The sequence below is a fragment of the Aquila chrysaetos genome, chromosome 10 (genome assembly GCF_900496995.4).
Source record: "Aquila chrysaetos chrysaetos chromosome 10, bAquChr1.4, whole genome shotgun sequence".
Classification (NCBI taxonomy): Eukaryota; Metazoa; Chordata; class Aves; order Accipitriformes; family Accipitridae; genus Aquila; species Aquila chrysaetos.
The window spans coordinates 38,965,988-38,979,946 of record NC_044013.1 but is presented as its reverse complement, the minus strand read 5'-3'; the positions used below and the strand labels follow the sequence as shown (position 1 = coordinate 38,979,946).

General features: G+C 41.5%; 1 protein-coding gene across 3 annotated transcripts in view; it reads left to right on the top strand.

The window, feature by feature from the left end:
* The first annotated feature begins 1,739 nt into the window (after window positions 1-1,739).
* NCOR1 (nuclear receptor corepressor 1) overlaps window positions 1,740-13,959 on the top strand; it is a 75,347-nt gene continuing 63,127 nt past the window's right edge. For 2 of the 3 annotated variants that reach the window (XM_030027407.1, XM_030027405.1), the window contains exon 1: window positions 1,744-1,876. The gene's annotated coding sequence lies outside the window, so the exon portion shown is untranslated. Of the gene's footprint in view, window positions 1,877-13,959 lie in introns of all 3 variants that reach the window. The other variant, XM_030027406.1, reaches the window with a different exon arrangement.

Below are 13,959 nucleotides of genomic sequence, written 5' to 3'. Positions count from 1 at the left end.
GTGGAGCTTTTCAGCGTGTAGTACCTTTTATCCCTGCGCTGTACTACTGTGGAAGAGACGCGGGTTAAGGGAAACCTCAAAAGCAAGGCAAGAGGAGCTTATCTTCCTTCAGCTGCCTTCTGCTATCTGCAGATCTGCTGGCTATCTCGAGTGTGGCTGCAAGGGAAAAAAAAAAACACGTTTGGATACGTCCTAGACGTGAAGTCAACCGTTGGAGAAGGTTGCAGAGCAAAAGGAGACAGGAAGTAGTAAAATAAACACGAAAAAGGCAATCGGATACACGATGGCTTGGAAACTTTGCTTTTCAAGGCAAACAGGCAATATGGAAGACAAGCGTATTAAGTCAGCAGTGGTGGAGTATGTTAGCTGTGTAGGTTTAAAGACTAAAATGGTGAAAACAATTCAGAGGAATTCAGTATCTGAAGAGCAGCTAAGACCTCCCAAGATGTGTGCCTGACTTGTCTTCCCAGGCTTTTATTTGGGCACCTTTAACCTCCAGGTGAATAGAGGTAGTCATCGGCATGTGTTGGGATTAAAGACTGCTGATTATTAACAGTTCAGCCTGGAGATGTGTCATGTCACCTTAATGTAGCACTTTAACAGAGTGGAACTCAGCTACTGTAGTAACTACACACTTAGTACAACACACATTTTATAAGTAATCCTGTTTGCCACAGGGTGAGCTTCATTAGTCTGAATAAATAACTGTGTGGGCACACATCCCGCAAAGGTGGGATATGACTTCTCGCATTTAATGGAAATTGTAACAACACGAGACAATTTAATCTTGCCTAATGGTATCTTTTTTTCCCACAGTAAACCTGCTAAAAGACTCATTTGTGATCTTAGCCCATCCAGAATTACATATTTGCAGTAAAACGCCATGCGGATCTGAAAGACCTTCTTGAAAAAGCAGGGAACAAATTTACACACTCTTCAGCTCGAGGGGAGGAATCAAAAGACAGTTGAGATTTTTAAACCTCTCTCACATTTTTCAGAAGTCATTCGTCGCTAGAGGCAGAGGCACGACGTCAGTGACAGCGCGGGAGTCTGACGGGGCCCCGGCGGAGGTGCCGCAGCCCGGGGGGGGCGGGAAGGGCTCGGCGGGGGCCGGGCGCCCTTCGGACGACGCTCCGGGCCCGGGACGGGTTCCCGCCCCCCCCTCCCCGCCTCTCAGCCGCCCGCGGCTCCAGCGGCCCCATTCATTAGCACGGCCGCGGCCTGCCGGCTCCGCGGGTGCCCACCCCCCGCGCCCCTCTCCGGGCCCGTTATCACTTATTATAAATTTATATCGATTCGCCTGTAATGCGGCGCGGGGAGAGCGAGGCGGTGCGGCTCTCCCGCCCTCTCACCCCTCCGGTCAGTAGCATCACCGGGAGAGCCGCCGGGCCGGGCCAGGCCGGGCCCCTCAGCAGCGCTCACCGGCAGCCGCTCGCCTCAGAGCCGCCGCGCCCCGCGCTCGCCTCATGGCGGCCGCCCCCCCCACCCCCCCGCCGCGAGCCCCCTCAGCGGGGAGGGGGGAGGGAACCCTTCCCCGCCGCACCGGCTAGCGGGTCCTGGAAGGAGCATAGCAGCCCGCTCCCTCACCGCCGGGCCCGCCCGCGGTTTCTCGCGGGCTGGCTCTGCCTGGGCAGCGCCGCACATCGGTATGGCGGGAGGCAAGGGCGAGGCCCCGCGACCGGTAGAAACCGCCGAGCCGCGGCGCCTCCGTTTATTCAACAGCTGCCAGGACCTGGCTAGAGGGGGCGGAGCCCACCGAGCCGGGGGAGGGGAGGCAAGATGGCGGTGGCGGTGGCGCTGAGGTTGAGGTGAGACGCCGCGACCGTCCAGCCCCACCAGAGCCTGCCGCCCGGGCCGCCCCAGCGCCGCGCCGTCGGTAAGGGCAGGGGGCCCGGCGGGGCGGCGCGGGGGGGCGGCGCGGCCCGGTGGGACAGCGGGGCCTAGCGCCTCCGCTGTGAGGAGGAGGAGGAGGAGGAGGAGAAGGAGGGGGAAGAGGCGGGGGCCCCGGCCATCCCTTCCTCCTCCCCCCTCACCGGGGAGAGAGCCGCTCTCGTCCCCGGGGGGAGGGCGCTGGAGCTGAGGGGGGGGTCCTTGGGGGAGCCGTCGGGGATGGGGGAGGTGGGCGGATGAGGTGTGGGCTGGGGCGGGGGGTGCCCGGTGCCCGCGGGGTTTTTTCTCCATTTATGCTGTTTCTGTGCGGGAAGGTCCGGAGGGGACGGTGGGGTGGGGGGTGGCCGTGAGAGGTGGCCCTTGCGGGGAAGTTTTTGGAGAAATCCCGGAGCATCGGTGTGTTGGGTGTTGATCCCTGTCCTGTAGGTAGGAGAAGTGCAAGTTTAAAAAAAAAAAAAAAAAAAAAGGGCCAGTTCTTCAAAATCGGCCAGTTGGACGCTCGGCCAGGAGTGCTTTAGTTCTTGAAGATGTCCTGCTTTCAGAGCTCGCGTGTTGGAGGTGCACTTACGGCCGCCTGCTCCAGCCCCACGTTGAGGTTGTCAGTGGTGGGGAGTTGTTGCTGATGCTGACGCTGAATTATTCATATAGGACCTGTAAACATCCCCAGCTCCTGTCATCTGTGGGCTGCTGGAGGGCACAATGGAAGTGGCTTTTTCTAGAATTATTCTGACTTGATGGTAAAGAACCTTGTACTTAACGATTGTTCTGTACTTAAAAAAACTGCGGGTATGGAGTCAATTGCAGTTAGACAAGATTCTAGATGGACATATGGACTGCTAGTGTTAGACTCAAGTAAGTAAGTAAGTAGCCTGAACAATCTATTGTTGTCCAAAACTTGTTTCTTCTTGTTTCACAGATATGGTCTTAACAAGTGTATTGCCTTTTCATGACTGTAAATATTGGTGTAACCTAAGAATAAAAAAAAAGAAAAAGGACAACTTATTACAATGAGAAGGCGATGTCCAGTTCTGAAGAGTTTGTTTTGTGGCAACATTCTTGTATTGTGCAGCATTTTTAGGTATAGCACTGTAGTTATGAACTGCTAGAGCTCAGGTAGGGATTTTTATCCTAGGCAGTATGATTTGAGGGGAGAAAAAATGGTGCTATTATAAAAAGCATTATTACTGTGGTAAGTAGGATGGCCACGGGCACAGCGTAAGTGCCTGAATAAGTGGACACATAGCGTTGTGTCACTGCACATGAGGACTGTGCAGATCTGTTGTAATTTTGCACTGGAATTTTATTTGCAGAATGTTGTTATTCCTGATTAACTAAACAACCTTGACATTTGGAAAGGAAGTATGTAATATTTGAAGTGGATTTCTAGTTAGCTGAAATCTAGTGTCTTGTGTTGGGGGATGAAAGACCTTCGTGCTTATCCCAAGGATTCAAAAGTTCAGAGGAAACAAGCCAACTACAGTGACCCTTTTTGCGAAAGCATGGTTAATTTTTGCTTGACGTCGCTTTTCTTTGTGATGTAGTATAGGCTGCTAAGGAAAAAAAAAAGTTCTGTTGTGCTCTATGTGCCGCATAATTTGCCTATTTGAAATATACTGTTTGACGTTGGTCACTAAAATACTAAACTTGTTACTGAAACATGGGAAAGAGCAGCATTTTGAAATCTTCTTTCTAAGAGTTATAATATGCATTTTTTAATGTGTGGAGAGGGTATTACAAGTGTTTGCTTCCACAAGTGTTACTTCTCTCTAGCGTGTTAGTTATTGTACAAATCAATTAAAAGTAACTCTCCAGATTGAAATTACATGCACAAAATCAGAGTATATTCACTTTTCTATATTGTGCTGATGATGATCTATTTTAAATACACTTTATCTTCTACAAGCACTCATTTTGGTTGATCTTTCTGGGCATATATGTTTTTCATTGTGATCTAAAGGGACCTAGAAAACTCAAAAACTGGTAAAAGTAGGGACTGACTCTAAAGCTTCCTTTCATTTCCCCCCCCTTTAGTCCCCTTCCACAGTTCTTGTGCTTCTCTAACTGCATCTTCTAAGTTATTTCATTTCTCAGTTACAGCATGAGTGAGAGATGCTTACAGGGCAGGGAAGCTGACTCTGCTTCAACTACTGTTAAATGCATAAAAGTAACTGAAAAAATCTTCTGTATTAGAGAAAAATATTTTCTTTTTTTCTGTGTTACATTCTTACTACCGGCATTTAACTTACTTTTCAAAGCTTTTAGCCAAAGTTTTGGTGAAATGTTTTATTCTTCTTCTTTTATGATTGCCTAGAAAATGGTTTTAATGAAGGTTTTCTTGCATGATCAAAAATACTATTTGGAGTTCTAGCGTGCGTAGCTACTTAAATTTAAGATTTTAACAATTGTTTAAGCTGGAAGGGATCTACGCCTCATGCAGGTGCACTGCAACACAGTACAATCTTGAGAACAGACTAGTAACCAGACAGTGGTTTCATAATGCAAACAAACATTTCCTGGATGCCAGTCTTGAACTCTTCAAGTCATTTATGTTCTTCAGTCAAATCTGAATCAGTGTTTCAGATGACAAGCTATTAACTGAACGTGTTACCTTGTCTTTCTACTGTAAATGTTCCAGATAAAAATTCTGACCTATGCAGGACTGCTGTCTGTAAATATTTACTTTGTGCTATTTCTAAATTATGCAAATAGCCAGGAACATGCTGAATATATCTTCCATTTTAGTTTCTCTCTCCTTCAATGATTCTCCATCTAGTAATGATGTTTTGTGATGTTCCCTTCCTCTTTCATGCTAGTTCAGTGTTTATCCACCATCTGTTAAATGAATACCACAGTCTGGGCCTACTGGGGCTTAAGTTTAGTGAGTTGGTGTGCATACAGAGAGCTCAGTCTTACCTTGGAGCTATGTTTCCTCCCAGTATCCTAAGAGAGATTTCTATGTCCTTGAATAGCTTCATGTCTAAACCACTCATGTAATGTTGCCACTCCCAGACTGATTTGATATGCAGTTTTTTTCTTCAGGCTTAAGGAGGATGTTGGTCTATGTGGTTTTGAAGTCAGTGACCTGCTTATGATTACAGAGGGTATTGCAAAATTAAGATACTGTATTGGTACAAAGATGCATCAGCCATCTCTGAAAAATCCTATTGTTCATAACCCTCAGGAGTAAAAAATTCAGAAATGAAATTTTTATGCAGACAGATTACCTGGACAAACTGTTGACCAGGACTTAAAAATTCTGTGCATGTCAAGTGACTAGTCTTGGGTAAAAGTGAAAATGAAAATACATTCACAAAGATGGCGAGGGGAAGAAAACCTATGAATGAAAAATGGTGAGGTAAAGTATAAAATATGCTTAAACTTATACAATGTTTCTTTTAATACCTTCACTTGTGCCTTAAACTGTGCTGCAGGGAAAGTGCTTTTGACTAATTCTCTTTGTACTCTTCATGAAGGCAGAGGCACGCTTGTCCCATTGAGAGTTGAAAACAGCCTCAGTAGCGTTCCCTGGCTGCAGGGCACAGGCCACAGGTTTCATGTGAAATGTCTGCTGGGCTGTTACTGGTGGGGATCCTGGGCAGAACCTGGGACTGCTTTGAAAAGTGGATGCTCTCCTGAATCGATTAAAATACGTTCACATTTCAAGGAAGATGTCTAGCAAATGTGAATATAAATCAGCTAGGGAACCTACTGATTTCTGTCCTGTTTGTCAATGTTAGGAGGTTAAGCACACGTTAAGTTCAAGTTCAAGTGCTGTTCAGCAAACTAGATAGGTATATTATTACAGTTCAGCTGTACTCTTCACCTCATGAATAGTAGTTTTGGGGAAAAAAAAAAAAAAGAAGAGTAATTAGTTTAAATCGAAAAAACTGTATATACTTGGTCATCCACTATAGAGTTTTGTCTCAGGTTCATAGTCTTCAAATCTTGTTTCTGTTTTTATGCAATCTGAAATGCTGTATTGACAGAGAAGAGGTGACTGGAAGGTGAGAATTCTCCCATATAATCAGTGTAATTTCATGGTTTAGCTTTCTTGGAATGTTATTCCCAAAACCTTTCTTAATAAATGTGGTCACTTACCTGTTCCATTACAGCCATTATTTGTATAGGTGCTGATGTTTCACTATGGTCTCAAAGATCAGACTTAGCATATCTAGAACCTTGAAGTTCTGGTTTTGGTTTTTTTTTCCACAGATATAAAGGCTAACTTATACCATCCATAGTTCAAGATCTCTTCCATTCTTTGCCTTTTTCTGTGGCATAGAGGCTGTTGTGTGAATCTCAGTTGGAGTTATATTTCTATGTATTGTTGCATTCCCTGTGAAGTAGAACATCTCAAAGTTAATCATAAATGTAGTAACAATAAACTTTGTTTCCAGAAGGCCCTGGTGCATTTCCTGTGGAGTATCTGAATAGATTTAGGCATTGCTCTTAGGTACAGTAAAAAAAATTTCTTATTTTTACCTTACTGTATTTTTAGCCAAAATCTAGACTTGATTTTATCTGAACCCAGTCAACTGAGGAGAGTGATGAGGCTGATACTTAGTTTGTCCTGAACCCTTATTTATAGTATGTGGTTTCTCTTATAATACATTGTAGTTTGTGGAGCTATGGCTTTAATCAGTATGGATTAGTTAAGTTATATTTCCTTTTCCAAACAAAAGCTGCTTTAAAAAGCTGCCACTACAGATACACTTTTGATAATGAATGAACTACAAGAAGAGGCTGGAAACTTAAAACTTTGACCACATAATTTCTTGCATGTTAGATGATGTCAAAAGCAGTTTTACCTGCAGACAGACTTAACGGTGGAGGAATAAATTCATGTGCAGTAGCTGTTTTTAAAGTGCCTATGCTTTCAGTCCGAGAGAGAGATGCAAAACCCGTTGTTCTGAAGGAATATTTTATGTGTAGTGTATGATATATATGAAGTTTGAGATCATTGTGGTTATTTCTAAATCATAGGTGAAATGCGAGGAAATAGGTGAATTTGAGTAAACCTCAGTGAGCTGTTGGACACTGACTCATGAGTGAGGATGGCTTGCTGAGGAGGGTTGTTGTAGTTCTTATCACCACTGTTTGCGTAGCATCTCTTGAACCTCTTGCATGCTACATACTGGTACGTTGGAGGATCCTTGGGTTGGTTTTTGTTTCACCTTATAGTTTTGTGGGTGAAGTTTGAATGCTTCACCTGATGTTTAATTACCCCTGTGGCAGGAATGGGGCCCTTCAAAAGGGATGAGGTAGATGTCTGGGGTTTGGGAACTACTGCAGTTACAGAAAAAAGCGGTCTCCCCTTGTGAAGGAGAGACCTTATCTGTGCAGTGTTTGGACTTTGTAGGGTTTGCTTTGGACATTCAATTCTGTAGATTTGGTTTCTGGTCTTTGGCTCATGAAATTTTTTTGTGGTGTACATTAACTTCATGCTATTTGCTATATTGGGACAACCAGGAACAAGAAGCTGTTGTTGCTGTGAAAACCAAAATATGTTTTAAATGTCTTTAGGAAATAAGCTATCTACTTTTCTATGATATACTTTTAAAACCAGAAAACCTTGTGAGGTTTGTACCCTTCTTTGGTTTAAATCATTGCTCAGTGGTACTTTTAGTCAAGGAAATGTCTATGTCCTTAATTTCTATTTCTGAATGGGGCACCTCCTCCTACCTCTTTTGGATAGTTTTGGTGTTATTGTGACCCTCCTTGGCAGAAGAGAGCTGGATAGGCTCCTTCACAATCAGTAAGTGCTTTTCCTCGATAAATCTCAGAAGAGGAGGTTTCCTCCCTCAGGGATTCTCTGTACCCCAGTGTGTTAACTGGTGAGTGGATGCTGAAAATATGTATTCTTCTTTGAAATGTATGCACTCGGCACCCCCTTTTTTCTTTCTTTTTTCTTTTTTCTTTTTTTTTGCGAGACAAGTGGGTATCTGATTAGAAACTTCCCAAGTTGTTACTGTAGTCTTAGTTTTTCCTGTTACGATCCCCCATATAATATAGCAAAGTGGTGTATAGCCTGGGTCTTGATATCATGTATTAGCAACTTTTCTTTAAGCTCATAAATTACAGGAGAGATTAAAATAGAATTTCCTGGAGAAGAGTATCTTGTCAGCTGAATTTGATCAACCCCATTTTGGTAGAGCACAAATTCTATTTGTATTTGTAGTTACCTAGCAGGAGAGAGAGAGAAACTGTTATTTAAAGATGAACAGTAACAATGTGATCCTGAGATTTGGCAGTGGTTTGGTTGTAAATTGCATATGCAAGTATGCAACCAATATTCACCTTTTGGAATGGCAATAAAAATAGTTTTGAGGTACTCTTTTAATACTTATTTAATATTTAATGTTCCAAAAGCTATTACTTTACAGAGTTGGTAGCCTGTTAAAGGAAAATCGTTTTCTATTAAAATTTGAAATATAAAATCCTGTTTTAATTTTTTAGCTATCTTGATGCAGGTAGAAAAGTCTTGCTAGTATAGAGTAAATGTGACATCTTGAATTGATGGCTGTAATGCTCCTTGACTTCTGTCACTTCTGTAATTGGCTAAATTAAAGTATACCATGCTTCCATGTCATGTAGAATATGTCAGACACTGTATAGCATAATTGTGAGTTAATGCTTTGGACATTCAGAAATAAGACGATATTGTATGCTAGTGGAAATTTCAGGGTGGGAGAAGGGTCAAATTCAGATGTTTGGGCTTTTCTTAGCAACTTTTTTCAAATACCCCCATTGCTGTATTTATGGCTTGATTCATATGACGTTAATAATCAATGAAAAGAAGGTTATTTAGTGTTCCTAGTAAAAGACAGCCTTAGAGATGTTAATTTTTTTACTGTATTTCTAGCAGGGATAGAAATAGCAATTTTTACGTCAATAACCTTGTGAGTAGAGGGAGTGCAACTATGTGAGATTAAAGTTCTCAGGAATTTACAGTATATTTTAAATGTCTGTCACAGAGGAAGAAAAGGCATTTGCACATGCAGAATTGTCATGGAAAATTCAGCAGTTAGTTGTTCTCAACTTGGAGAAAATATGTTCATTGTTTCTATTAATTGTAATAGTGTATACCCATGTGCTTTGACTACAAGCTTCAGAGTATTCTGTAATATGAACTGAGTGGAAAAAGATTAAAGAAGGTGTGGAAGAGGTCCTGAGCTTTGAGGATGATGTCTGTGTTCTGCAAGAATGGGAAGCACAGTATTCTGGAACGTGCTTAAATAGCTGTTACTTAAATTGTCTTTAATTTCAGTGTTGACCTATTAATGTTTTTTGCTTGTAACTTCCAAAGAATCTTTCATCTTTTGGGGGGTGTGCCTAACAGATTTTCATACTTACAAGCACACCTGTAACCTTGGATATTGTAGCTGGAATACACTTCCTTTGATTCTTGTTTTGAAGCACAAAATTATCTTAAATCTGCTTGGGCATCAACCTTCTGGTAGGTTCTTGAATGAAAAGCCTGTATCTTTTAGGATTGTCCTATCTAATGTTCCTGTAGCTAAGTTTCTCACTTACCATCCCATCCCATCCCCCAATGCTTTGCAGAACTTTGTATAAGGTTGACATAGATGAGTTTGAACCCAAACTTTTCTTTGTCACTAAAATTTTTTCATTGTTTTTCTGAATAACTGTCATATGACTGTGCTGATAATTGGATATTAAGGCAGTGACTGAAGGACTAATAACTGCCCTTGAAGTGCCTAGTGCTTTCTTAGTTAAGACTTCTAGACTGCTAAGTGAGTCCTAGCTTGTAAAGATACCATTAATGTTCTGACCACTGGAGTTCTAGATGGTAAGTAATACTTAGCCTTTCACTGTATCTATTAGTTTGAATAAATAACTTCTTATATGGAGGTTGGACCCATTAATCTATTTTTAGAATTCTGTCAGAAATGTCCATGTTCGTATTTTCTTGTGTGTGACATATCCCCAGGACGCAAATTTGATGTTTTTGCTTGAGTGTTTGAACAGACTTATGATTATCTGACAAAATAAAAATACTACTAGGAAGATTTGTTTTGGAAATCTAGCAATATACTTGAAGGGTTTTACTTATGTGATTCTCAACTTTGTAAATTTGTGTCATTGTATGTGAGTTGGAGTGTTTTGTCTCGAAGCTACAGACACAGGTCTGTAATTCATGAAATCTAGTTATTGTGTTTTAATAGGTTGGTCCTTAAATACAGCCTGTGTTGGTTTGGTTTTTTTCCATGACATTGTTTCATTACCTTTTTGTAAAATGAAACAGAAAGAATTATTCACAAGTATTGTTATCACGCTTTGGATGAAGCCTTTCTAACCACTGCTGAAACAGTCCCTTCACTCTTCGTTTTCTCACCAGAGTAAACTTTGAATAAATATCCCTGAATTAATTTTGTGATTCATTGTAGATCCCCTGCGTAAGGCAGAGCCTTCCTTGTTCTGCCACAGGTTAGTTACATCAGAGCTCAATTTACGAAGGCTGCTGATTTAAAAACAAAATCCCCCAACTCGGTTTAAGCCTTATATGACTGTAATCTAATTCTTTGCGCTCTTTATATCACACTTAGTTTGCTCAAAAACAAGATGAGGAAAATTCCCAAAAGGATGTGAAATTTAATTAGCAAATGTTGGTTAAGTACTTCAAGATAGCATGAAAATTACTCTAAATGCAAAAGTGTTAGCTTGTTTCTTATATGTGAAGAAAAATTGAGTCTACCCATGAGACTGATCTTTTATCCCTGAAGGTGAATGTAAGAGTAGGAGCCAGGGTATTCCAGCAAGTTGGGCCGTGGTTCCACAAACAGCGAGTAGGTGACACTGCCGTCTGTCTGGCCTCTTGACCCCTTCCCTTCTGCTGGCGTAAACACTCGTGTGGCCATGCGTTGAATGGTTTGGGGGAACTGGCCTGCTAAAAATAGTCACAGTTTTTAAACCTGCTGTATTTTCCCAAGTGAACTGCTGTTCTCGGGCAGTGCTAGCTTTTGCCTGCTTAAAGTGCTGCAAGACTTGAGTGTTATTTCTGATTCAGTCATTGACTATTTCCTGGGTAGTCTTTGATAGATTTCTTAACCTTTCTGTGACTCATTTTCCCGTGTGTCTACTGAAGATAGTATGTACTTCTGCTTCTTTCTGAAGCATTTTGAGATCTGGAGATCAAGAGATATTGTTGAAATTAGTATTGCCTCATAGAAACCAAATCTGAAATTATGTTATGACTGTTGCCATTTTAATATCCAGTTCTAAATCATTTGTAACTTACTCAAAATTCTCCGCATATGACAAATGAAAGTGCAAACAGTAGCTTTTAAGAGGAAGTCTGAATCGGATCTGTTCAGTAGTTTGAGCTGGCCAAAGAAAAATATCGTCATACCTCTAGAAATAAACATTGTTAAATCATTTCCAGGGCCTGAAACTGTTATTCTTGTCACTGCTTTTTCTCAGCTAGGTATCATCAGACTTAACAGTTTCTTTTTTGTCTCTTTGCTCCTACCTCTCCTGTAATTTTAATATGTTTTTTTAAATATGATCCATTTGACACTACTGGGTTTCCCCATCCCTTATATGTTTTACCACAGAGTCTGGGAATGTCAGTGAAATGGAATGTCACTATAGCAGAATGGACTGGGTTCTGAACTACAAAACAAGAAGCATGTATTTCTGCCCCTTCTAATTGTCAGTATTCAGCGAGACAGACAATTTGCCAGCCTGGTTGGCAGCTGTTTGAAAGTATTCATGACATAACTTTATCTTTGTGAGACATTTAAGGCAGAATTCCAAAGTCTGTAACAGCTCTTGTAAATATTTATACGAGAAACCTCTGAAATTTGCAGAATAACATGAAAAGGTATGAAAATACTTGTCTGAAAAATAGAATCTTCCTGGCATTGACTGAACAGAGTTGGAAGCCGATTTCTTGTATTGTAATTTGTCAAGGGTGCTGAAAATGAAGATGAGCAACCTCTGTTCTAGCAGAGAAGAGGAAACCAATGGAAAGATTGAAGAGGCAGAGAGAGTTAATAGCGAGAACCTTTAATGGAGGATTCTGATGGGATTTGAATAGAGCAAGACGAAGTTTGTCATGAGTAATGGAAGGATACAGTAGTGACAAAAGCCCAGATGAGGTTGTTTGCAGTCTACACACGCAGTTACAATTTTATGCGAAAAGACTGCCATATTTAAACATAATCTGAACGTATGGAACTTGGAGACGTTACAGCAGGAAGCTGGCATTGTCCTCACTGACCAAGAAATAGATTGATGAAGAGTAATCTGTGTCCGCTGGATAGATAGAAGCAGATGCTGAAGAGAGAGGCAGATGCATTTAGATGGAAGGTCATAAGGTTACCTGCAGAGAAATAGGAGTTGAAGTCAAATACTTACATCCACAATTGCAGAGTTAAGGTAGTAAGACAGGGACAGATGAGCAGAATATTGGTGGTAATTCTATTGGCAAATATTGGCAAAAACTCCTCCCCGCCCCCAGTATGGCAGAGGGTGTAAACAAGCTCATACTATAGGAGACTGGGAGATAAGATGGAGTCTGCAGGGCATGTAGAGAGGTCAAATTAGGAGAGCGTGCAGGCACATGTAAATGTCTGCAACAAGAAAAGGAGTCTTAGAGGGAGGGAATATCGTACTTCAGTGTCATTTTACATGTTGTACTACAGTGTTGATTTTGTCTTGAAAGAAATGAGATCCTACGCAGAATCCCCATCCTATAGTTCCCTCCCTGCGTTGTAATTGCCAATATGTAACCAAGTATTTTCCTCTACTGTTACCACCCTTATCTCTTCTTGCTGTTGTGTCAGTTCCCTCAGGGAGGAAGAAGAATGCACCCCCACCATTCATAACTTCATTTTTTTTTCTTTTTTTTTTTTTCCCTCTCTTCACTTCCTACCTCTCTTATTGACCATGATTATAACCTCTAATGCTGTTTCAGTTGCCTTCGTCTTTTGGCAGCTTTTCTTTGTTTCACTTTTGGGTTTTATTTTTATTATGGTGCTAAGAACATGATCATACTTGCAGTTCTCAGTAAGAAGGCATTAGACTGAACGTTTTCATATGTATTATATAAAACATGTAGGTTATGAGATGGGGGGTTGGGTTAACATTGTTGTATGGGTGAAAGATGTTCATGCTTGTGCACCATGCCCCCTTCTTCCCCCTCATCTTTCCACACCTAGCACAGAATCTGGAGAGATGGTCAGGACCTCCCATTGCTGTTGGTTGTCAAAGTTGCTTATATCAATGAAGATTTTAAGACTAACGGTTCTAACACAAACCTAACAATCTGTACATGAAAGTTCTTGTGAATGGAGAAATAGCCTTTATAGCATCATACAAAATGAGTGTGGACTGAACTTTCAGCACCTGGGTTAATGATCAACTTGCAGGTTTGACTGAATGTTGAGAAAATAAGGAGATGTAACTTGACAGAGTGAAACTAGACAGGACCTTGAATCATGCAGTAGTTGGCCTATGTTTGTGTGTGATTTTTCAAGTGGTTGCTCTCCTCATTGCCTCTGCATCCCTAGATTCGTCAGATCTACCTGACTCTGGTCAGCATGTCAGGGAAGAGAATAAGAACAGGATGAGTATTTATTGATACTTTTCGCAGAATCTGGTATACATTTCTGGCTCCCTATGCCTCAGAATGGGTGTCACAGAACTAGAGAAGGTTTGGAAGCGCTTGGCAAGGAACAGCCAAGTAGACTAGGATTCTTCAGCATAGAAAAGATATAGCTGAAGGGATATGATAGAAGTCTATAGAATCATGAGCGCAACAGGGAAAAAAAGAATATGAAATAGATGTTTGGTCTGTTTGAATGTGAAAACTAGAGATATCAAAGGAAGGTAGTGGGTCCAGAGTGAACAAAAGCTGATGGTTTCTCTTGCAAAGTGCTGCTAAGCTGTGGAAGTTCTTGTAACAAGCAGTTGTGAATGCTGAGAGTTTATACCAGTTCAGAAAACAGCTGGACAAACCAATGGAAGAGAAAGCCATTAAGAAATCTTAAATTGAAAGGCTCTGACTTAAGGAATCCCTGAGCCACAAGCTGTGTCTTGGGGAGC